A 25,133-nucleotide genomic window follows, 5' to 3' on the forward strand; every position below is an offset into this window, starting at 1 on the left:
AGGTAATCAAATTGGCAGGATGTGACTAGTGGTGTCCTGCAGGGATCTGTATTGGGGCCTCAACTATTCACAATATTTATTAACGACTTAGATGATGGCATAGAAAGTCATATATCTAAATTTGCCAATGACACAAAGATAGGCGGCCTTGTGAGCAGTCTAGATGGAAGTATAAAATTACAAAGGGATATTGATAGGTTAAGTGAATGGGCAAAACTGTGGCAAATGGATTTCAATGTAAGCAAAGGTGAGGGCATCCACTTAGCACCTAAAAGGGATAGAACAGGATACTTTCTAAATGGTGAAAAGCTAAAAACAGAGGAGGTAGAAAGAGACGTGGGGTCCAGGTACATAGATCATTAAAATGTCATGAACAGGTACAGAAAATAATCAAAAAGGCTAATGGAATGCTGGCCTTTATATCTAGAGGACTAGAGTACAAGGGGGTAGAAGTTATGCTGCAGCTGTACAAAACCCTGGTTAGATAGAACCTGGAGTACTGTGAGCATTTCGGGGCACCACACCTTTGGAAGGATATTGTGAAGGAATAAGTCATATAAACTATTCAGAAAAATACACTATCTTAGGAAAGCATTCTAGCCTTATTAAAACATGACAAACTGGGTTTGGAAATTTAGAAACCTAACTATGAAATAGTTATGAAAGAATTCTGGCTATTGAGATAAGACAGTTGTTGATCCTGAATAAATAACCTTATTGAAACAGAAGGTGCATGGCTCCGACAGGCTCACCTTTGGGAACAAATACAATGGTTTACCCTGGATGAGGTGTTCTAATTTAAACTTTGTAAAGATGGCACATAAGATAAGGAACATCTGCCCTCGTAAAGATGACATAAAATAAGGAACACCTGCCTTTCACACCGTTTTTATATGGTGACCCTAGAACACATGGAGATGAGACAAGATTCTGGCTGATGTAGCAGTAAGAATTGCAGACTTCAGCTGAGAGATAAATAGGGATAATTGACTTGCATCAGCAGAAACGTTAAAAGAAATACCACTGGAAAAGGGTATAAATATTGAAGTTTCAAATGCGTTATCAGACTAGCTTTAATCGGGCAAAGTGATTCTCGGCTTCAGAGGCGGCTCTGTAATCTACCACTCTTTGTACCTTGGGGATCAAAGGTATTTGAGATTGATGGATATCCTGTATAAAAAACTTTAAAAACTATAACACTGTAGCGAAGTTAAGATTTAAAAGTAAGATTCTCTGTTAAAAGATAGTATTTTTTCTCTTTTTAGAATTGTTAATGTTGCGATTGACTGATTCACCAACTGTAAATAGCATGTTGGTTCTTTAATAAATCTCTATATATTTTTAGAATTGTCTCACATAAGTCTTCTGTATCAAAAACTCGTGAAGTCAATCTCTGTACACTCTTTGGTGAAGAGTTACAGAACTCTGAGGGAGTTCTCTGGACCTCATAATATCCGGGATGTTACAGTCTAAATAAACTTATTAAAAGTGCTATCTGGAGGACGGTAACATTCTCAGGTTGTTCCTTTCCTTTCGGGAGTGATAGCCCGGACCTTTGGACCCAATTAAGTGTTTTTAGGATTTGGCTACCTCAAACTTTAGTTGAAAGTGAACGTCCGAGAAATATGCCTGATCCGGGGTAGCCCGAAAGAGGCTAGGACTAGTAAATATCCATTCAGGATATATTGGCCTTGGAGGGAGTGCAGCGTAGGTTTACCAGATTGATTCCCAGACTTCAGGGGTAATGTTACGAAGAAAGATTACACAAATTAAGATTGTATTCACTAGAATTTAGAAGGTTCAGGGGTGATCTGATCCAAGTTTTCAGGGTATTAAGGGGAACAGATAGGGTAGATAGAGAGAAACTATTTCTGCTGGTTGGGGATTCTAGGACTAGGGGGCATAGTCTAAAAATTAGAGCCAGACCTTTCAGGAGTGAAGTTAAGAAACACTTGTACACACAAAGTGTGGTAGAAGTTTGGAACTCTATTCCTCAAACGGCAATTGATACTAGATCAATTGTTAATTTTAAATCGGGGATGGATAAATTTTTGTTAACCAAAGCTATTAAGGGATATGGGGCAAAGGCGGGTATATGGAGTTAGATCGCAGATCAGCCATGATCTCATTGAATGGCAGAACAGGCTCAATGAGCTGAATGGCCTACTCCTGTTCCTATACAAAATTACAAAAGTCAATTCAACATGCACTCGAAAGAGAACTTACTTGCAGTGTTATTGAGAAAAAGCTGGGATTGTGGGACTAAATTGGGCAGCTCTTTCAAATGCCCTCCTTCTGTGTCTGTAAGATTCAATGATTCGATAAACACAAACTGTTGTTGGTATATATTGTGAGCAGTCACACGCCGGCCTAAATGGAAATAATTTTTGTTTTAAAGTCTGTATTGAAGATGAGAGTCAAGAACACCGCCTGGAAGGTGGAATCGAGCCACTCTGTCGCTAGACAGCTACAGGTTTGAAGCCTGCACCCCAGACCACTGAGGTTCATCCAGGCATTGTATTTAACTCACTCCATCAATATATAAACCACTGACAAGGTCATCACATTTAACTTGTGGTGATTTGTTTTTTCTCTCTGACGCATTCATTCGACACATCGTCAAATCACAACAGTTAAAATGGAATTTCATGTCAAGCTATGAAGCGATTTGGGATGTTTTACTCCGTTGAAGGCGCTATATAAATGCAAGTTGTTGTTGTTATCATGTCCATTACTAATATCACAAAGCAAGATTTCAACCCATTGATTCTGGGTTACAAACAACTGGGAAATAGCTCCACAAACAATCATACAAGATTCTAGACTTAGGTAAGGCCGACTTTCAATGGGATAAGGCAAAGACTGTCCACAGTAAACTGGGCAAATCTGTCACTGGGTAATATGACAGAAGATCAGTGGAAGATGTTTAAAAAAGAAATTTAACGTGATACAGAACCAGTTTATACCCCTGAGGGGCAAGAGATCTACTTGCCAAAAAAACCCAGCCGTGGACAACTAAAGAGGTAAAGGACAGAATAAAACTAAAGGAAAGGGCAAACAAAAATAGCACAGATCCTGGCCAATGGGAAAGATACAAAGAACAGCAAAGGGTTACAAAACATACAGCAAGAGCTACAAAAAGGGAGTATGAAAAGAAACTTGCAAGGGATTTCAAAATTAATACAAAATATATTTATCGTTACATCAAGAAAAAGAGAGTGGTCAGGAGCAATGTTGGCCCCTTAAAAACTGCAAGTGGTGATATTTTCAATGACAATGGGGAAACGGCAGACACATTGAATAATTACTTTGCGTCAGTATTTAGAGTAAAAGAAGAGGACAGCATGCTGGAAATCCCAAAGAAACTAATATTGAATCGGGAACAGGGACTCAATAAAATTAATGTAAGTAAAATAACAGTAATGAAGAAAATAATGGCACTAAAGTGTGACAAATCCCCAGGGCCAGATGGTTTCCACCCCAGGGGTTTTAAAGGAAGTAGGTGAGCACATTACAGATGCCCTAACTATAGTCTTCCAAAGTTCTCTCGATTCAGGAACCGTCCCTTTAGATTGGAAAATTGCGCATGTCACTCCACTTTTTAAGAATGGCGAGAGAGGGAAACCCGGGAATTATAGACCAGTTAGCCGAACATTTGTTGTCAGGAAGTTGCTAGAGTCTATAATTAAGGATAGGGTGACTGAACACCTCGCTAATTTTCAGTTGAGCCAGCATGGATTTGTGAAAGGTAGGTCATGCCTGACAAACCTGATGGAATTTTTTGAGGTGGTGACTAAAGTAGTGGACAGGGAATGTCTATGGATGTTATTTATATGGACTTCCAGAAGACATTTGATAAAGTCCCACATAAGAGACTGTTAACTAAGGTAGTAGCCCACAGAATTGAGGGCAAGTTATTGACCTGGTTAGGAAATTGGCTGAGCGGCAGGAGACAGGCAGTAGGGATAATGGGTAGGTAATCAAATTGGCAGGATGTGACTAGTGGTGTCCTGCAGGGATCTGTATTGGGGCCTCAACTATTCACAATATTTATTAACGACTTAGATGATGGCATAGAAAGTCATATATCTAAATTTGCCAATGACACAAAGATAGGCGGCCTTGTGAGCAGTCTAGATGGAAGTATAAAATTACAAAGGGATATTGATAGGTTAAGTGAATGGGCAAAACTGTGGCAAATGGATTTCAATGTAAGCAAAGGTGAGGGCATCCACTTAGCACCTAAAAGGGATAGAACAGGATACTTTCTAAATGGTGAAAAGCTAAAAACAGAGGAGGTAGAAAGAGACGTGGGGTCCAGGTACATAGATCATTAAAATGTCATGAACAGGTACAGAAAATAATCAAAAAGGCTAATGGAATGCTGGCCTTTATATCTAGAGGACTAGAGTACAAGGGGGTAGAAGTTATGCTGCAGCTGTACAAAACCCTGGTTAGATAGAACCTGGAGTACTGTGAGCATTTCGGGGCACCACACCTTTGGAAGGATATTGTGAAGGAATAAGTCATATAAACTATTCAGAAAAATACACTATCTTAGGAAAGCATTCTAGCCTTATTAAAACATGACAAACTGGGTTTGGAAATTTAGAAACCTAACTATGAAATAGTTATGAAAGAATTCTGGCTATTGAGATAAGACAGTTGTTGATCCTGAATAAATAACCTTATTGAAACAGAAGGTGCATGGCTCCGACAGGCTCACCTTTGGGAACAAATACAATGGTTTACCCTGGATGAGGTGTTCTAATTTAAACTTTGTAAAGATGGCACATAAGATAAGGAACATCTGCCCTCGTAAAGATGACATAAAATAAGGAACACCTGCCTTTCACACCGTTTTTATATGGTGACCCTAGAACACATGGAGATGAGACAAGATTCTGGCTGATGTAGCAGTAAGAATTGCAGACTTCAGCTGAGAGATAAATAGGGATAATTGACTTGCATCAGCAGAAACGTTAAAAGAAATACCACTGGAAAAGGGTATAAATATTGAAGTTTCAAATGCGTTATCAGACTAGCTTTAATCGGGCAAAGTGATTCTCGGCTTCAGAGGCGGCTCTGTAATCTACCACTCTTTGTACCTTGGGGATCAAAGGTATTTGAGATTGATGGATATCCTGTATAAAAAACTTTAAAAACTATAACACTGTAGCGAAGTTAAGATTTAAAAGTAAGATTCTCTGTTAAAAGATAGTATTTTTTCTCTTTTTAGAATTGTTAATGTTGCGATTGACTGATTCACCAACTGTAAATAGCATGTTGGTTCTTTAATAAATCTCTATATATTTTTAGAATTGTCTCACATAAGTCTTCTGTATCAAAAACTCGCGAAGTCAATCTCTGTACACTCTTTGGTGAAGAGTTACAGAACTCTGAGGGAGTTCTCTGGACCTCATAATATCCGGGATGTTACAGTCTAAATAAACTTATTAAAAGTGCTATCTGGAGGACGGTAACATTCTCAGGTTGTTCCTTTCCTTTCGGGAGTGATAGCCCGGACCTTTGGACCCAATTAAGTGTTTTTAGGATTTGGCTACCTCAAACTTTAGTTGAAAGTGAACGTCCGAGAAATATGCCTGATCCGGGGTAGCCCGAAAGAGGCTAGGACTAGTAAATATCCATTCAGGATATATTGGCCTTGGAGGGAGTGCAGCGTAGGTTTACCAGATTGATTCCCAGACTTCAGGGGTAATGTTACGAAGAAAGATTACACAAATTAAGATTGTATTCACTAGAATTTAGAAGGTTCAGGGGTGATCTGATCCAAGTTTTCAGGGTATTAAGGGGAACAGATAGGGTAGATAGAGAGAAACTATTTCTGCTGGTTGGGGATTCTAGGACTAGGGGGCATAGTCTAAAAATTAGAGCCAGACCTTTCAGGAGTGAAGTTAAGAAACACTTGTACACACAAAGTGTGGTAGAAGTTTGGAACTCTATTCCTCAAACGGCAATTGATACTAGATCAATTGTTAATTTTAAATCGGGGATGGATAAATTTTTGTTAACCAAAGCTATTAAGGGATATGGGGCAAAGGCGGGTATATGGAGTTAGATCGCAGATCAGCCATGATCTCATTGAATGGCAGAACAGGCTCAATGAGCTGAATGGCCTACTCCTGTTCCTATACAAAATTACAAAAGTCAATTCAACATGCACTCGAAAGAGAACTTACTTGCAGTGTTATTGAGAAAAAGCTGGGATTGTGGGACTAAATTGGGCAGCTCTTTCAAATGCCCTCCTTCTGTGTCTGTAAGATTCAATGATTCGATAAACACAAACTGTAGTTGGTATATATTGTGAGCAGTCACACGCCGGCCTAAATGGAAATAATTTTTGTTTTAAAGTCTGTATTGAAGATGAGAGTCAAGAACACCGCCTGGAAGGTGGAATCGAGCCACTCTGTCGCTAGACAGCTACAGGTTTGAAGCCTGCACCCCAGACCACTGAGGTTCATCCAGGCATTGTATTTAACTCACTCCATCAATATATAAACCACTGACAAGGTCATCACATTTAACTTGTGGTGATTTGTTTTTTCTCTCTGACGCATTCATTCGACACATCGTCAAATCACAACAGTTAAAATGGAATTTCATGTCAATCTATGAAGCGATTTGGGATGTTTTACTCCGTTGAAGGCGCTATATAAATGCAAGTTGTTGTTGTTATCATGTCCATTACTAATATCACAAAGCAAGATTTCAACCCATTGATTCTGGGTTACAAACAACTGGGAACACAAACAATCATACAAGATTCTAGACTTAGGTAAGGCCGACTTTCAATGGGATAAGGCAAAGACTGTCCACAGTAAACTGGGCAAATCTGTCACTGGGTAATATGACAGAAGATCAGTGGAAGATGTTTAAAAAAGAAATTTAACGTGATACAGAACCAGTTTATACCCCTGAGGGGCAAGAGATCTACTTGCCAAAAAAACCCAGCCGTGGACAACTAAAGAGGTAAAGGACAGAATAAAACTAAAGGAAAGGGCAAACAAAAATAGCACAGATCCTGGCCAATGGGAAAGATACAAAGAACAGCAAAGGGTTACAAAACATACAGCAAGAGCTACAAAAAGGGAGTATGAAAAGAAACTTGCAAGGGATTTCAAAATTAATACAAAATATATTTATCGTTACATCAAGAAAAAGAGAGTGGTCAGGAGCAATGTTGGCCCCTTAAAAACTGCAAGTGGTGATATTTTCAATGACAATGGGGAAACAGCGGACACATTGAATAATTACTTTGCGTCAGTATTTAGAGTAAAAGAAGAGGATAGCATGCTGGAAATCCCAAAGAAACTAATATTGAATCGGGAACAGGGACTCAATAAAATTAATGTAAGTAAAATAACAGTAATGAAGAAAATAATGGCACTAAAGTGTGACAAATCCCCAGGGCCAGATGGTTTCCACCCCAGGGGTTTTAAAGGAAGTAGGTGAGCACATTACAGATGCCCTAACTATAGTCTTCCAAAGTTCTCTCGATTCAGGAACCGTCCCTTTAGATTGGAAAATTGCGCATGTCACTCCACTTTTTAAGAATGGCGAGAGAGGGAAACCCGGGAATTATAGACCAGTTAGCCGAACATTTGTTGTCAGGAAGTTGCTGGAGTCTATAATTAAGGATAGGGTGACTGAACACCTCGCTAATTTTCAGTTGAGCCAGCATGGATTTGTGAAAGGTAGGTCATGCCTGACAAACCTGATGGAATTTTTTGAGGTGGTGACTAAAGTAGTGGACAGGGAATGTCTATGGATGTTATTTATATGGACTTCCAGAAGACATTTGATAAAGTCCCACATAAGAGACTGTTAACTAAGGTAGTAGCCCACAGAATTGAGGGCAAGTTATTGACCTGGTTAGGAAATTGGCTGAGCGGCAGGAGACAGGCAGTAGGGATAATGGGTAGGTAATCAAATTGGCAGGATGTGACTAGTGGTGTCCTGCAGGGATCTGTATTGGGGCCTCAACTATTCACAATATTTATTAACGACTTAGATGATGGCATAGAAAGTCATATATCTAAATTTGCCAATGACACAAAGATAGGCGGCCTTGTGAGCAGTCTAGATGGAAGTATAAAATTACAAAGGGATATTGATAGGTTAAGTGAATGGGCAAAACTGTGGCAAATGGATTTCAATGTAAGCAAAGGTGAGGGCATCCACTTAGCACCTAAAAGGGATAGAACAGGATACTTTCTAAATGGTGAAAAGCTAAAAACAGAGGAGGTAGAAAGAGACGTGGGGTCCAGGTACATAGATCATTAAAATGTCATGAACAGGTACAGAAAATAATCAAAAAGGCTAATGGAATGCTGGCCTTTATATCTAGAGGACTAGAGTACAAGGGGGTAGAAGTTATGCTGCAGCTGTACAAAACCCTGGTTAGATAGAACCTGGAGTACTGTGAGCATTTCGGGGCACCACACCTTTGGAAGGATATTGTGAAGGAATAAGTCATATAAACTATTCAGAAAATACACTATCTTAGGAAAGCATTCTAGCCTTATTAAAACATGACAAACTGGGTTTGGAAATTTAGAAACCTAACTATGAAATAGTTATGAAAGAATTCTGGCTATTGAGATAAGACAGTTGTTGATCCTGAATAAATAACCTTATTGAAACAGAAGGTGCATGGCTCCGACAGGCTCACCTTTGGGAACAAATACAATGGTTTACCCTGGATGAGGTGTTCTAATTTAAACTTTGTAAAGATGGCACATAAGATAAGGAACATCTGCCCTCGTAAAGATGACATAAAATAAGGAACACCTGCCTTTCACACCGTTTTTATATGGTGACCCTAGAACACATGGAGATGAGACAAGATTCTGGCTGATGTAGCAGTAAGAATTGCAGACTTCAGCTGAGAGATAAATAGGGATAATTGACTTGCATCAGCAGAAACGTTAAAAGAAATACCACTGGAAAAGGGTATAAATATTGAAGTTTCAAATGCGTTATCAGACTAGCTTTAATCGGGCAAAGTGATTCTCGGCTTCAGAGGCGGCTCTGTAATCTACCACTCTTTGTACCTTGGGGATCAAAGGTATTTGAGATTGATGGATATCCTGTATAAAAAACTTTAAAAACTATAACACTGTAGCGAAGTTAAGATTTAAAAGTAAGATTCTCTGTTAAAAGATAGTATTTTTTCTCTTTTTAGAATTGTTAATGTTGCGATTGACTGATTCACCAACTGTAAATAGCATGTTGGTTCTTTAATAAATCTCTATATATTTTTAGAATTGTCTCACATAAGTCTTCTGTATCAAAAACTCGCGAAGTCAATCTCTGTACACTCTTTGGTGAAGAGTTACAGAACTCTGAGGGAGTTCTCTGGACCTCATAATATCCGGGATGTTACAGTCTAAATAAACTTATTAAAAGTGCTATCTGGAGGACGGTAACATTCTCAGGTTGTTCCTTTCCTTTCGGGAGTGATAGCCCGGACCTTTGGACCCAATTAAGTGTTTTTAGGATTTGGCTACCTCAAACTTTAGTTGAAAGTGAACGTCCGAGAAATATGCCTGATCCGGGGTAGCCCGAAAGAGGCTAGGACTAGTAAATATCCATTCAGGATATATTGGCCTTGGAGGGAGTGCAGCGTAGGTTTACCAGATTGATTCCCAGACTTCAGGGGTAATGTTACGAAGAAAGATTACACAAATTAAGATTGTATTCACTAGAATTTAGAAGGTTCAGGGGTGATCTGATCCAAGTTTTCAGGGTATTAAGGGGAACAGATAGGGTAGATAGAGAGAAACTATTTCTGCTGGTTGGGGATTCTAGGACTAGGGGGCATAGTCTAAAAATTAGAGCCAGACCTTTCAGGAGTGAAGTTAAGAAACACTTGTACACACAAAGTGTGGTAGAAGTTTGGAACTCTATTCCTCAAACGGCAATTGATACTAGATCAATTGTTAATTTTAAATCGGGGATGGATAAATTTTTGTTAACCAAAGCTATTAAGGGATATGGGGCAAAGGCGGGTATATGGAGTTAGATCGCAGATCAGCCATGATCTCATTGAATGGCAGAACAGGCTCAATGAGCTGAATGGCCTACTCCTGTTCCTATACAAAATTACAAAAGTCAATTCAACATGCACTCGAAAGAGAACTTACTTGCAGTGTTATTGAGAAAAAGCTGGGATTGTGGGACTAAATTGGGCAGCTCTTTCAAATGCCCTCCTTCTGTGTCTGTAAGATTCAATGATTCGATAAACACAAACTGTTGTTGGTATATATTGTGAGCAGTCACACGCCGGCCTAAATGGAAATAATTTTTGTTTTAAAGTCTGTATTGAAGATGAGAGTCAAGAACACCGCCTGGAAGGTGGAATCGAGCCACTCTGTCGCTAGACAGCTACAGGTTTGAAGCCTGCACCCCAGACCACTGAGGTTCATCCAGGCATTGTATTTAACTCACTCCATCAATATATAAACCACTGACAAGGTCATCACATTTAACTTGTGGTGATTTGTTTTTTCTCTCTGACTCATTCATTCGACACATCGTCAAATCACAGCAGTTAAAATGGAATTTCGTGTCAAGCTATGAAGCGATTTGGGATGTTTTACTACGTTGAAGGTGCTATATAAATGCAAGTTGTTGTTGTTATCATGTCCATTACTAATATCACAAAGCAAGATTTCAACCCACTGATTCTGGGTTACAAACAACTGGGAAATAGCTCCACAAACAATCATACAAGATTCTAGACTTAGGTAAGGCCGACTTTCAATGGGATGAGGCAGAGACTGTCCACAGTAAACTGGGCAAATCTCTCACTGGGTAATATGACAGAAGATCAGTGGAAGATGTTTAAAAAAAGAAATTTAACATGATACAGAACCAGTTTATACCCCTGAGGGGCAAGAGCTCTACTTGCCAAAAAAACCCAGCCGTGGACAACTAAAGAGGTAAAGGACAGAATCAAACTAAAGGAAAGGGCAAACAAAAATAGCACAGATCCTGGCCAATGGGAAAGATACAAAGAACAGCAAAGGGTCATAAAACAGATAGTAAGTGCTACAAAAAGGGAATATGAAAAGAAACTTGCAAGGGATATCAAAATCAACACAAATAATTTTTATAGTTACATCAAGAAAAAGAGAGTGGTCAGGAGCAATGTTGGCCCCTTAAAAACTGCAAGTGGTGATATTGTCAATTACAATGGGGAAATGGCGGACACGTTGAATAATTACTTTGCGTCAGTATTTACAGTAGAAGAAGAGGACAGCATGCTGGAAATCCCAAAGAAACTAATATTGAATCGGAACAGGGACTCAATGAAATTAATGTAAGTAAAATAACAGTAATGAAGAAAATAATGGCATTAAAGAGTGACAAATCCCCAGGACCAGATGGTTTCCATCCCAGGATTTTAAAGGAAGTGGGTGAGCACATTGCAGATGCCCTAACTATAATCTTCCAAAGTTCTCTCGAATGAGGAACCATCCATTTAGATTGGAAAATTGCACATGTCACTCCACTTTTTAAGAATGGCTGGAGAGGGAAACTAGGGAATTATAGACCAGTTAACCTAACATCTGTTGTCAGGAAATTGCTCGAGTCTATAATTAAGGATAGGGTGACTGAACACCTCGTAAATTTTCAGTTGAGCCAGCATGAATTTGTGAAAGGCAGGACATGCCTGACAAACCGGATTGAATTTTGTGAAGAGGTGACTAAAGTAGTGGACAGGGGAATGTCTATGGATGTTATTTATATGGACTTCCAGAAGGCATTTGATAAAGTCGCACATAAGAGACTGTTAACTAAGGTGGAAGCCCACAGAATTGAGGACAAATTATTGACCTGGTTAGGAAATTGGCTGAGCGGCAGGAGACAGAGAGTAGGGATAATGGGCAGGTATTCAAATTGGCAGGAGGTGACTAGTGGTGTCCCGCAGGGATCTGTTTTGGGGCCTCAATTATTCACAATGTTTATTAACGACTTAGATGATGGCATAGAAAGTCATATATTCAAATTTGCCGATGACACAAAGATAGGAGGCCTTGTGAGCAGTATACATGAAAACACAAAATTACAAAGGGATATTGATAGATTAAGTGAATGGGCAAAACGGTGGCAAATGGATTTCAATGTAAGCACATGTGAGGTCATCCACTTAGGACCAAAAAGGATAGAACAGGGTACTTTCTAAATGGTGGAAAGCTGAAAACAGTGGATTTCCAAAGGGACTTGTGGGGTTCAGGTATATAGATCATTAAAATGTCATGAACAGGTACAGAAAATAGTCAAAAAGGCTAATGGAATACTGGCCTTTATATCTAGAGGACTAGAGTACAAGGGGGTAGAAGTTATGCTGCAGCTATACAAAACCCTGGTTAGACCACACCTGGAGTACTGGGAGCAGTTCTGGGCACCACACCTTAGGAAGGATATATTGGCCTTGGAGGGAGTGCAGTGTAGGTTTCCCAGAATGATACCCGGACTTCAAGGGTTATGTTACAAGGAAAGATTACATAAATTAAGGTTGTATTCCCTAGAATTTAGAAGGTTAAGAGGTGATCTGACTGAAGTTTTCAGGATATTAAGGGGAACAGATAGGGTAGATAGAGAGAAACTATTTCTGCTGTTTGGGGATTCTAGGACTAGGGGGCATAGTCTAAAAATTAGAGCCAGACATTTCAGGAGTGAAATTAGGAAACGCTTCTACACACAAAGGGTGGTAGAAGTTTGGAACTCTCTTCCACAAATGGCAATTGATACTAGATCAATTGTTAATTTTAAATCAGAGATTGATAACTTTTTGTTAACCAAAGCTATTAAGGGATATGGGCCAAGGTCGGGTATTTGGAGTTAGATCGCAGATCAGCCATGAACTCATTAGCAGAACAGGCTCGAGGGGCTGAATGGCCTAACCCTGTTCCTATGTTCCTCTGTTCCTGTACAAACCTATTCTTTGGCTCCCCATCTCTGTCAAGCCCTACATCCTCTCAAAATATGCCCCTGGTAATACCATGCAAGAGAAAGCAGGCCACTTAATTGGTAGCCCATCCATCACCTCAAACATCAACTCCCTCTACCACCGGTGTACCATGGCTGCAGCAACTTGCCAAGGCTTCTTCGACAGCACTTCCTAAACCCACGACGTCCACCACCCAGAGGACAAGGGCAGCAGGCACCTGGAACACCATCATCTCCAGGTTCCCTGAATGTCATACACCATCCTGACTTGGAAATATATCGCTGTTCCTTCATCGTCACTGGGTCAAAATCCTGGGACTCCCTGCCTAACAAAGTTTTGGGAGCACCGTCACCACACGGTCTGCAGCGGTTAAAGAAGATGCCCACCACCACCTTCTCATGGACAACAAGCGATGGGCAATAAATGCTGACCTTACTGGTGAAGCCCACATTCCGAGAATATTATTTAGAATGATATAGAATTTACAGCTCAGAAACAGGCCATTCAGCCCAACTGGTCTCTGCCAGTGTTTATGCACCACGTGAGCCTCCTCCTACCTTACTTTATCTAACATTATCTGCATATCCTTCTAAGCCTTTCTTCTTCATGTGCTGCCCCTTGAATGCATCTATACTATTTGCCTCAACTACTCCATGTGGTAGCAAGTTCCCTGTTCGAACTACTTTCTGAGTAAAGAATTCTTTATTGGATTTATTAGTAATGAATTTATATTTATGGTCACTAGTCTTGGACTCCCCCACAAATGGAAACAGCTTCTCTACATCTATCCTATCAAACCCTTTCATAATCTTGTAGACCTCTATGAGGTCACCCCTCAGCCTTCTCTTTTCGAGAGAAAAGAGCCCCTTACTGGACTTACTACACTCCTTATTGAATCAAGGTTGGTCCCCTGGCTTGATGGTAATGGTAGAGTGAGGGATATGCCAGGCCATGAGGTTACAGATTGTGGTGGAATGCAATTCTGCTGCTGCTGATGGCTCACATGTCCGGTTTTGAGCTGCTAGATCTGTTCTAAATCTATCCCATTTAGCATGGTGGTAGTGCCACACAACACGATGGAGGGCGTCCTCAGTGTGAAGACGGGACTTCGTCTCCACAATGACGGTGCGGTGGTCACTGCTACCAATGCTGTCATGAACAGATGTACAGGAAACTTTTTTTATCCGGCACCGACGGGACCGACGTGGTGCCGGTTCATCAAAAATTCCGGATAACCGAAAGCTATAGTAAAAGATACGGAGAGCTGACAGCTCCGTATAAAGCAACAAACCCTGTTGCTTAGCAACAAGTGCAGAACAATGGCCACAAGTTCCAAGCGTCTCTGTAGCTTAGCAACAGCTGCAGCCACACCCTTGCACAGCAACAGATCGAGGAAGGCAACGACGATATGAAATAAAACTTACCTGAACCTACTCCTGAATTTTGCCAGTTAACCGAGATTTCCGGTTATTTAGGTGCTGGTAAATCGAAAGTTTCCTGTATCTGTGACAGGTAGATTAGTGAGGATGAGATCAAGTAGGTTTTTCCCTCGTGTTGGTTCTCTCACCACTTGTTGCAGGCCCAGACTGATAGTTATGTCCGTCAGGACTTGGACAGCTCGGTCAGTAGTGGTGCTACCGAACCACTCTTGGTGATGGACATTGAAGAACCCCACCCAAAGTACATTCTGTGCCCTTGCTACCCTCAGTGCCTCTTCCAAGTGGTGTTCAACATGGAGAAGTACTGATTCATCAGCTGAGGGAGGACGGTAGGTGGTAATTAATGTTTCCTTGCCCATGCTTGACCTGAAGCCATAAGGCTTCATGGGGTCCAGAGTCAATGTTGAGGACTCCCAGGGGCACTCCTTCCCAACTGTGTACCACTGTGCCGCCACCCCTGGTGGGTCTGTCCTGCCGGTGGGATAGGACATACCCAGGGATGGTGATGAAGGAATCTGGGACATTGGCTGAAAGGTATGATTCTGTATATATCACTTGTCTGTGGAACAGCTCTCCCAACTTTGGCACAAGTCCCCAGATGAAAGGAGGACTTTGCAGGGTCGACAGGTCTGGGTGTGCCGTTGTCGTGCCAAGGTCGAGGTTCCGGTTTTATTCTTAATATTGTTTTTTGTAGCTTTTATTTTTACAACTGAGTGGCTTGCTAGGCCATTTCAGAGAGCAGTTAAGAGTCAAACACATTGCTGTGGGTCTGCAGACCGGGTAAGGACAGCAGATTTCCTTCCCTGAAGGTCATTAGTGAACCAAATGGCTTTATGACAATCCAATAATTTCATGGTCACCATTACTGATACTAGCTTTTTAGTCCAGATTTATTTAATTAACTGAATTTAAATTCCCCAGCTGCCATGGTGGGATTTGAAGTCACATCTCCGGATCATTAGTCCGGGTTTCTGGATTACTAGTCCAGCTACCGTTCCCAGCGATGTCAGATGGTTCTTCTTTTCCCAGAGGTTAGTAGATCTATGCAGCAAGTTACCGGTCTGCGTGGCGAGTGTAGACTCTCTGCGTGCCTTCAAGAGATCGCTTCTCTGATTGGGAAGAAGATCACACCTTATAAAAGGTAGGCAACATACCAGGTGCTATAGGCATGGTCAGTGTGGTCTCCTTGAACTAGTTTCGATCGCCTAAGGGGGGGTCAAAGAGGAATTTCCCAGATTTTTTTTACTGATGGGCCTTGGATTTTTTGTTTGCTTCTCCCAGAAGATTTCCTGCCTGAAGGTGGGCAGGTGGGTGTGTGGTGCTGGTGGAAGACTCACTGAATGCTATACCTAGACACAGAGGCATTAAACAGTAAAGCTAGTCCCAGACTCACTAAACTTCAAACCCGGACTCAGTGGTTGCGTCAGCCTACTCGTGGTGGTCCCGTCGTTGTGGGGCAGGCTCGATGGGCCAGCTGGTCTTTCCCTGCCCCTCGAGTTCATGTGTTCGTAACAAAAGTATTCCAAACAAAATCAATGCAAACAAACAAAAGAAAAAGAAAATTACGTGAAGGTTAATCATAAATCTCGTTAATTGTTCAATTTTTTTAACAAAGGGTTTTTGTGGTCAGACTCCAATCCTAACTGCTTTTCTATCATTCTCACAGCTGACCACTATTGCTCCTCCCCTCCCACTAAAACTGTACGGGCGCGAAATTCGGTACGTCCCGTTTGGGGGCAGTAACCGAGTTAAGGCCAACATTTAGCGCCTGGCGCAGAAGTACCGCCCTGGCTGCTAAATTTGGCTTACCGCCCCGCCCAGGAAGTTTTGCGCATCACTTCTTGGTAAGGCGGTAACCGAGGCGATGTTGGCAGCACTCGGCGGAGGCTCCGCGTTTCAATGCCCCTGCTCTTCAGTTAAAGGGGAGGGCCGCTGCGCACTCTGCAGGGCCTCCGATGGCCCCACACTAGGACACCAAGGCGGCGCGGTGCCGGGCTGCGCGATGGCAGCCAGGACCACGCCACGGCCCACCATGGAGGGCCGACCTGGAGGTCGGGCAAAGAAAGAAAATGGAGGCGCGGGTCGCAGCCGTGCTTCCCCTTTAAATAACGCCCCGCGAGGGGAGGTCGACTCGGCTCGCAACCCGCGAGGCTGGCACTGGCGCTGACACCGCCCGTGGCAGCCTGGCAGGGCGCAGTCGTATTTCTGCTGTGAGGTGCTAAGGGGTCGCTACCGGCAGGGGCACGGCGCTATCGGGTAGTGCTACTGGCGGGAGAACGGCGCTATCGGGTAGTGCTACTGGCGGGGGCGTAGTGCTATCGGGTAGTGCTACTGGCGGGGGTGCGGTGCTATCGTGTAGTGATACTGGCAGGGGCGTGGTGCTATCGGGTAGTGCTACTGGCGGGGGAACGGTGCTATCGGTTAACGCTACTGGCGGGGGCGCAGTGCTATTGGGTAACGCTACTGGCGGGGGCGTGGTGCTATTGGGTAACACTACTGGCGGGGGAACCGCGCTATCGGTTAGTGGTACTGGCGAGGGCGTGGTGCTATCGGGTAACTCTACTGGCGGGGGCGCGGCGCTAGAGTCATAGAGTTATACAGCACAGAAAGAGGCCCTTCGGCCCATCACGTCCGCGCCGGCCATCAAGCCCTGTCTAATCTAATCCCATTTTCCAGCATTTGGTCCGTAGCCTTGTATGCTATGACATTTCAAGTGCTCATCCAATTGGGTAACGCTACTGGCGGGGGCACGGCGCTATCGGGTAGTGCTACTGGCGAGGGCGCGGTGCTATCGGGTAACACTACTGGCGGGGGCATGGTGCTATCGGGTAGTGCAACTAGCGGGGGCGCGGCGCTATCGGGTAGTCCTACTGGTGGGGGCACGGCGCTATTGGGTAACGCTACTGGTGGGGGCGCGGCGCTATCTGGTAGTCCTACTGGTGGGGGCACGGCACTATCGGGTAGTGCTACTGGCGGTGGCGCGGCGCTATCAGGTAGTGCTACTGGCGGGGGCGCGGCGCTTTCGGGTAGTGCTACTGGCGGGGGCGCGGCGCTATCAGGTAGTGCTACTGGCGGGGGCATGGCGCTATCGGGTAATCCTACTGGCGGGGGCGCAGCGCTATTGGGTAGCGCCTCAGCAACGCCCTGCCGAATTTCACAGAAGAGGTTTTATCGCGCGCCCCCCCCCCCCCCCGCCAGGTGATAAGCCCTTTGCGCCCCACAGAGGCACTAACGGCAGGCGCAAAGGAGCCGAATTTCTAGCCCAACAAGTTTTATCCCTGTGAGCTTCAGTCAGTTGACAATTTACTAAAAGGCCACTAGGCGACTCTCTTGCACAGGGGAAGGTTGCACAAGTCACAGTTACACATCCAAACCTACAGGTGGCAGAACACCTCAGTTTATCCCATTATTGAGTTAGGGCACGTGTTGCAATCAGTTCAGCCATTAGTTTCACATGCAGCTGTGGAGTGTCCAAAATGCAGCTTCTCTACAATAAATTCCAGTCTGCATTAAGCTAAAAGCCCCTCAGAAAAATACTTAGCGACTAAAACAAACCCAAACTTGCTAAGCTACCGAAACGAAAGTCTCACCAGAGTCACCAAACCAGCACCAAAACTCATACCAAACTCATTAAACTACTAAACCAGACTCACTAAACCTTAATTCAGTTTCACTAACCCACCAAACTCACTCAGCCACCAAACCAGGCTCCCTAAACCACCAAACCAAACCCAGAATTGCACCGCACTCCACGTGAGTGACAGAGGACGGCGGGCCACACCTTCAGTCATGTGACTGAGGCCAGCACGGAGCAATGGGTGGACAGCGAGACTGGCAGGACTGACGATATTTAAGAGAGCGGAAGGAGTGTGCCGTGGGAGGCACAGTCCAAGGGAGAGAATTGCACAGAGCACCTTTCACAACCTCAGGACGTCCCAAGGCACTTCCGAGCCAATGAAGCACTTTTTATTCAAGTGCAATAACTGTTGTAGGGATACGCAGCAGTCAACTTGCGCACAGCAAGATCCCACAAACAGCAATGAGATAAGTGACGGGATAATCTGTTTTTAGGTGTTGGTTAAGGGCTAAATATTGGGCCAGGACACCGGGGAGGACTGCCCTGCTCTTCTTCGACACCGTGCCATGAGACCGTTTCCATCCGCCTGAGAGGGCAGACAGAGCTGCCTTCTGGAGTAGGACTTTTTCCTACTCTACTTTACATAGTGCCACAAGATCTCTCACCTCCATCCCACCACACAGACAGGGCCTCAGTTTAATGTCTCATCTGAACGATGACACCTCTGACAACGCAGCACTCCCTCATTGCTGTACTGTAAGTGTTAGCCTAGATTATATGATTCAGCCCTGAAGTGGGGCTTGAACCCACAACCTTTAAGGTAAAAGGGTTATTGCTGAGCCAAGCTAACAACTAGTGCAAACTAACATACAAAAACAAGTGGTTGGTGGTTACCTGATTCCTTTGCTAAATCTCCCGGTTTCTTAATTTATTTTATGCTTTACTATATTTCGGACGAATCGTTTCAATTTGTCACTCTTATTCTATTGATTTGCTTCCCTTCATCTCTTATCTCTTTTTTCTCAGCAATTCTCAGGAAATTCCCAAAAGCGCTTCACATACAGTGAATTACTTAGACGTCCAATGACTGTTCTTATGTAGGTAAGCGCAGCAGCCATTTTGGACGCAGCAAGATCCCACAAGCAGCAATGGGATAAATGACCAGTTGTCGGTTGAGGGAGAGACGTCGGTTCCAGGACACTTGGAAGACTTTGCTGCTCTTCTTTGCATCTCATCCAAAGGATACCACCTCCGGCCGTACTCTGGAAATGGGACAGCCATCACCCACTGCTATTGGAGCGCTCACTGGTTCCATTTGTTTCTGTCTCCACGTTCCATCTCGCTGGCAGCCCTGTGGTGTCTTGGGCTCGAGAACGAGCCACCATGCTTCTTCATATCCGCGCAAATTCTCAACAAAACACGAGTCCCAGAGAAAATCACCAACCCCTGGGCACAGGGCAGAGGAAGAAGGCAGTCACTGTATCCCGCTTTTTCCTGGCGACTGGACCTGTGCCTCTCGCAGGTCCAGGTACAGAGATGGTCTTAAAATGAAGTGCGGATGACGTTCCTGACCTCCCGCTTCATTTACACAGGAACAGCAGTAGGCCATTCAGCCCTTCAGGCCTGCTCCGTCATTCTATCAGATCATGGCTGATCTGTACTCCATTTACCCACCTTAGCTCCATCTCCCTAGATATGGAGTTAAGGTGGGCCAATTGACCCCTAGCCTCCACAGCCTTTTGGGGAGAGGGTTCCAGATTTCCACTACCCTTTGTGTGAAAAAGTGCTACCTGATCTCACTCAGTGCCCCAATAAGCCTTGTTTATCTGCACAGTTTGGATGATAAGTCTGAGTAATCCCATATCATAGAATCATATAGCACAGGAGGAGGCCATTCGGCCCATCGTGCCTGTGCCGGCTCTTTGAAAGAGCGATCCAATTAGTCCCACTCCTCTCTGTTCTTTCCCCATAGCCCTGCAATTTTTTTTCTTTTTAAGTATTTATCCAATTCCTTATTGAAAGCTACTATTGAATCTGCTTCCACCACTTTTCCAGGCAGCGCATGCCAGGTCATAACAACTCGCTGCGTAAAAAAAACATTCTCCTCATCTCCCCTCTGGTTCTTTTACCTGCGAGATATACCACTGTTGGAAGTTTTAAATTGCTGGCTTTAACCGGTTGGTAAAATACACGATTTGGCCATTAAACTCTCGACAGTAAATACTGCCTCAATAGCTTTTGTATCCATTTCAATCCATTTGTACCGGCCATGCCAAGGAACCGGGAGCCCATCTGTTCCTCACCTGTTGTCCTGAACAGACCTCCTGTAGATTCACGGCCCACCAGCTCCTGGAGTCAGGATCACAAGAAAAGGGAAGTGGAGTTGGCTGGTGGCAACTTTGCCAGATCGGCCCTCCAGCAAGTCATTGCTCAGGATTGAGGCCTCTGGCAAGGAGACGCTGATTTTTTTTTCCCCCTGGTCTGCACCCCACACTCACGGCAGGGAGGTCAGCTCCTGCTGGGAATTGCACCCCTCGATTTTCTCGCTGTGAAAGTGAGAGGGAGCAGTAGGTGGGGATGGAGTGAGGGCCGAGGCAAGAAGGAGATGTGAGGCAGATATGGAGCGGCTGGGTCACTGAGTCACAAGGTCGTGGGTTCAAGACACACTCCAGAGATTTGAGCAGATAATCCAGGCTGACACTCCCAGTGCGGTACTGAGGGAGCGCTGCACTGTCGGAGGTGCCGTCTTTCAGATGAGACATTAAACCGAGGCCCCCATCTGCCGTCTCAGGCAATATTCCCTCTAAGCTGCATGTGTACGCGGGCGTGCAGCAATCTTGAAGATACTGCGCAGGCTGCTCACACGACCACAAAAAAATGTAAAGGTACCACGCATTGAAAAAAATTCTGCGCACAACAGCAAAGTTTTAGAGCAAACGTTGCTCTCAGGTGAACGTAAATGATCCCATGGCACTATTTCGAATAAGAGCAGGCAAATTCTCCCCAGTGTCCCGGCCAATATTTATCCCTCAATCAACATCACTAAAAAACAGATTATCTGGTCATTATCACATTGCTGTTTGTGGGAGCTTGCTGTGCGCAAATTGGCTGCTGCATTTCCTACATTACAACAGTGACTACACTTCAAAAGTACTTCATTGGCTGTAAAGCACTTTGGGACTTCTTGAGTCATGAAGGCGCTATATAAATGCATGTCTATCCTTTCTTTCCCCTATGCGCTCAGTACAGGAAGTTCCCTCAACTCTGAAGTTAACGTCCGACCTCAGAAGAGCACCCCCTAGTGTACCAGTGCGGCAGTTCCATTTCCTGCAACAGCCGTTCCTTGCGCTCCCTCTAGTGGCATGGCCCTGTTTCAGTATCTGCATCGATTTGACGTGAGAACCGTGTCAGATCAGACTTGGGCACGTTAACATGCCGGTGTGTCGTAGAGATATAAATGTGGGTGAGCTGGTGGGGTAGGGGTGGTGGGCATTTGTTGGTAAATGCATTGAGTAGTTGAATCCTATGGAGCATGAGGGTCCAAGGCTCGATCACCAGTCTGTGCTGAGATAGAACATTTTAGGCAGGGGGCAGTGGGAAAGTCCGCCTGTGCGGACTTCTGGTGAGAGGGGTTGTTGGGTTTTGATAGGACGCTGTCATATATCATTAGCCTTAATACAGGTTTGGTGACTAGGAAATACTGAGACATCTGGTTAATGCCTTTTAACCATCAAATCAATGGTACAACGCATTGCATGCAGTGCCCTGAGTCTGGTACCGATAGTGAACTCATGTGCAACAGACTCATCGGGTGCAGTAAGCGCGTTGCCTTGACTGCTCAGACTAGCCTAAGCTGACGTTCCTGAGGGGCTCCGGTGTGTTGTACCTTTTATAGGGCTAGTTACGTCCTCCTAAAGGTGATGCTATTATGTCAATGCATCCTACCTGTGTCTAGTTAATACATGAGTGCGTTAACCTATTGCGTCATCACATCAAGAGGCATTCCTTACATATCTCCTTACAACGTGCCTACGCAGTACCATTTATCTTTTGTTCACTGTTCTTTTTGCATATCAGTCATGGCCTTCGTTTCCTTATCTCCTTTTGGTACATCCCTCTTCCATCTTTATATTCCTATATACTGCCTTCTGACTATCTGGCCTTATGCCTAGTACATTACTCATCTCTTTCCATAAACTGTTCGTGAGTAATGACTGTTCTAACACCAGGCCCTGACCTCGTCTTGTCTGTGACCTCCTAAAACGACTTGGAGTGCAGAATTAGTTGAATGTGTGTGTGCATGTGTGTGTTTTATATTAGGAAATGCCTTTTCTACCTGGCCTCGCTCTTCTTAAAGCAGTAACAGGCTGGGCTGCGATGGGCTCGAGGTTCAAACATAAGGGTGAGGTATCAGTGGGCACCAGAGACTCACAGAACAGTATCCCAGCAAAGAGTCAGTCCTTCAAGTGAAGAGCAGAGGGGAGGGGAGGAAATTAGAGGGGGGGGGTGCAAAAATAAATATAAATGGGCATGCTCTCAGTTACTGAGTGTGATCACACAGAGCGTAGATAGTTAAATGCAGTGAAGACAGGCACCAAGAATAGAATAAGCAGGAAAACAAAACACACTTAAGTGCCAATTAAAGGGTGGAAGTGGTTTCCAGAGCAATGACATTAATTGCTGAGCTTCACATCTCCATGTAATGGCTTGGATTTTACACGTCATGTACCCAGCTTGGCAGATAACCGTCACATCAACCCGATGGCTGTTTCCCAGGCAACACTGTGCTTCGGCAAAGAGAGACAGAAGTGGGAAGCTGCGTACGTAGCAGTTTTACCTCAGAGCCGGAATTAGAGCATTAGACCAGGAATAAATCAACCTCCCAAAATAGCCTGGGAAAATAGTACATTTCTCTGCAGTCCCTCCTACCAGGAAGCTGCTAAGTGATATGTGTATATCTGTGTATGTGTGTGTGTATATGTGTGTGTGTGTGTGTATATGTGTGTGTATGTTTATGTGTTTAGCTGTGTATGTATGTGCGCGTGTGTGTATGTGTGAGTGCGTGTATCTGTATGTAAGAGAGCTCGTTCCTGGGCACATCCTGTCCCACCGGCAGGACAGACCCACCAGGGGTGGCGGCACAGTGGTATACAGTCAGGAGGGAGTGGCCCTGGGAGTCCTCAACATTGATTCCGGACCCCATGAAGTCTCATGGCTTCAGGTCAAGCATGGACAAGGAAACCTCCTGCTGATTACCACCTACCGCCTTCCCTCAGCTGATGAATCAGTACTCCTCCATGTTGAACACCACTTGGAAGAAGCACTGAGAGTAGCAAGGACACAGAATGTACTCTGGGTGGGGTTCTTCAATGTCCATCACCAAGACTAGCTCAGTAGCACCACTACTGACCCAGCTGGCCGAGTCCTGAAGGATATAACTGCCAGTCTGGGCCCGCGACAGGTGGTAAGAGAACCAACACGAGGGAAAAACCTACTTGACCTCGTCCTCATCAATCTACCTGTCTTCACACTGAGGACACCCTCCATCGTGCTGTGCAGCACTACCACTGTGCTAAATGGGATAGATTCAGAACAGATCTAGCAGCTCAATTCTGGGCATCCATGAGGTGCTGTGGGCCATCATCAGCAGCAGAATAGTATTCCACCACAATCTGTAACCTCATGGCCCAGCATATCCCTCACTCTACCATTACCACCAAGCCAGGGGACCAACCCTGGTTCAATAAGGAGTGTAGAAGAGCATGCCAGGAGCAGTACCTGGCATACCTAAAAATGAGGTGCCAACCTGGGGAAGCTGCAACACAGGAGTACATGCATGCTAAAAAGCGGAAGCAGCATGTTATAGACAGAGCTAAGCGATCCCACAATCAATGGATCAGCTGAAAGCTCTGCAGTCCTGCCACATCCAGTCGTGAATGGTGGTGGACCATTAAACAACTAGCGGGAGGAGGAGGCTCCATGAATATCCCCATCCTTAATGATGGTGGAGCCCAGCACGTGAGTGCAAAAGACAAGGCTGAAGCGTTTGCAACCATCTTCAGCCAGAAGTGTCGAGTGGATGATCCATATTGGCCTCCTCCTGAAGTCCCCACCATCACAGAAGCCAGTCTTCAGCCATTTCGATTCACTCCACGTGATATCAAGAAACGGTTGAGCACACTGGATACAGCAAAGGCTATGGGTCCCGACAACATCCTGGCTGTCATGCTGAAGACTCCAGAACTAGCTGTGCCTCTAGCCAGGCTGTTCCAGTACAGCTACAACATTGGCATCTATCCAACAATGTGGAAAACTGCCCAGGTATGTCCTGTCCACAAAAAGTAGGACATATCAAATCCGGCCAATTACCGCCCCATCAGTCTACTCTCAATCATCGGCAAAGTGATGGAATGTGTCGTCGACAGTGCTATCAAGCGGCACTTACTCACCAATAACCTGTTCACTGATGCCCAGTTTCGGTTCCGCCAAGACCACTCGGCTCCAGACTTCATTACAGCCTTGGTCTAAACATGGACAAAAGAGCTGAATTCCAGAGGTGAGGTGAGAGTGACTGCCCTTGACATCAAGGCAGCATTTGACCGAGTGTGGCATCAAGGAGTCCTAGTAAAACTCAAGTCAATGGGAATCAGGGGGGAAACTCTCCACTGGCTGGAGTCATACCTAGCACAAAGGAAGATGGTTGTGGTGGTTGGAGGTCAATCATCACAGCCCCAGGACATCGCTGCAGGAGTTCCTCAGGGCAGTGTCTTAGGCCCAACCATCTTCAGCTGCTGCATCAATGAACTTCCCTCCAACATAAGGTCAGAAATGGGGATGTTCGCTGATGACTGCACAGTGTTCAGCGCCATTCACAACTCTTCAGATAATGAAGCAGTCCATGCCCGCATGCAACAAGACCTGGACGACATTCAAGCTTGGGCTGATAAGCGGCAGGTAACATTCGCGCCACAGAAGTGCCAGGCAATGACTATCTCCAACAAGCGAGAGTCTAACCACCACCCCATGACATTCAATGGCATTACCATCGCTGAATCCCCCACTATCAACACTCTGGGGGTCATAATTAACCAGAAACTTAACTGGACCAGCCAGATAAATACTGTGGCAACAAGAGCAG

At 44.4% G+C, this 25,133-nt stretch overlaps 3 non-coding genes across 3 annotated transcripts; all 3 read right to left on the reverse strand.

Moving 5' to 3' along the window:
* Positions 1 to 2,427: 2,427 nt before the first annotated feature.
* trnastop-uca (transfer RNA opal suppressor (anticodon UCA)) lies at positions 2,428 to 2,514 on the reverse strand. The gene has a single exon. It is a non-coding gene; the product is annotated as a tRNA-Sec (tRNA).
* A 3,887-nt stretch (positions 2,515 to 6,401) lies between these two features.
* trnastop-uca (transfer RNA opal suppressor (anticodon UCA)) lies at positions 6,402 to 6,488 on the reverse strand. The gene has a single exon. It is a non-coding gene; the product is annotated as a tRNA-Sec (tRNA).
* A 3,879-nt stretch (positions 6,489 to 10,367) lies between these two features.
* On the reverse strand, positions 10,368 to 10,454 carry trnastop-uca (transfer RNA opal suppressor (anticodon UCA)). Its single transcript has one exon. It is a non-coding gene; the product is annotated as a tRNA-Sec (tRNA).
* Between the last annotated feature and the right edge of the window lie 14,679 nt (positions 10,455 to 25,133).

This window comes from Somniosus microcephalus, chromosome 9 (assembly GCF_052327205.1).
Source record: "Somniosus microcephalus isolate GS21.2 chromosome 9, FLI_Smic_1.0, whole genome shotgun sequence".
NCBI classification, from domain to species: Eukaryota; Metazoa; Chordata; class Chondrichthyes; order Squaliformes; family Somniosidae; genus Somniosus; species Somniosus microcephalus.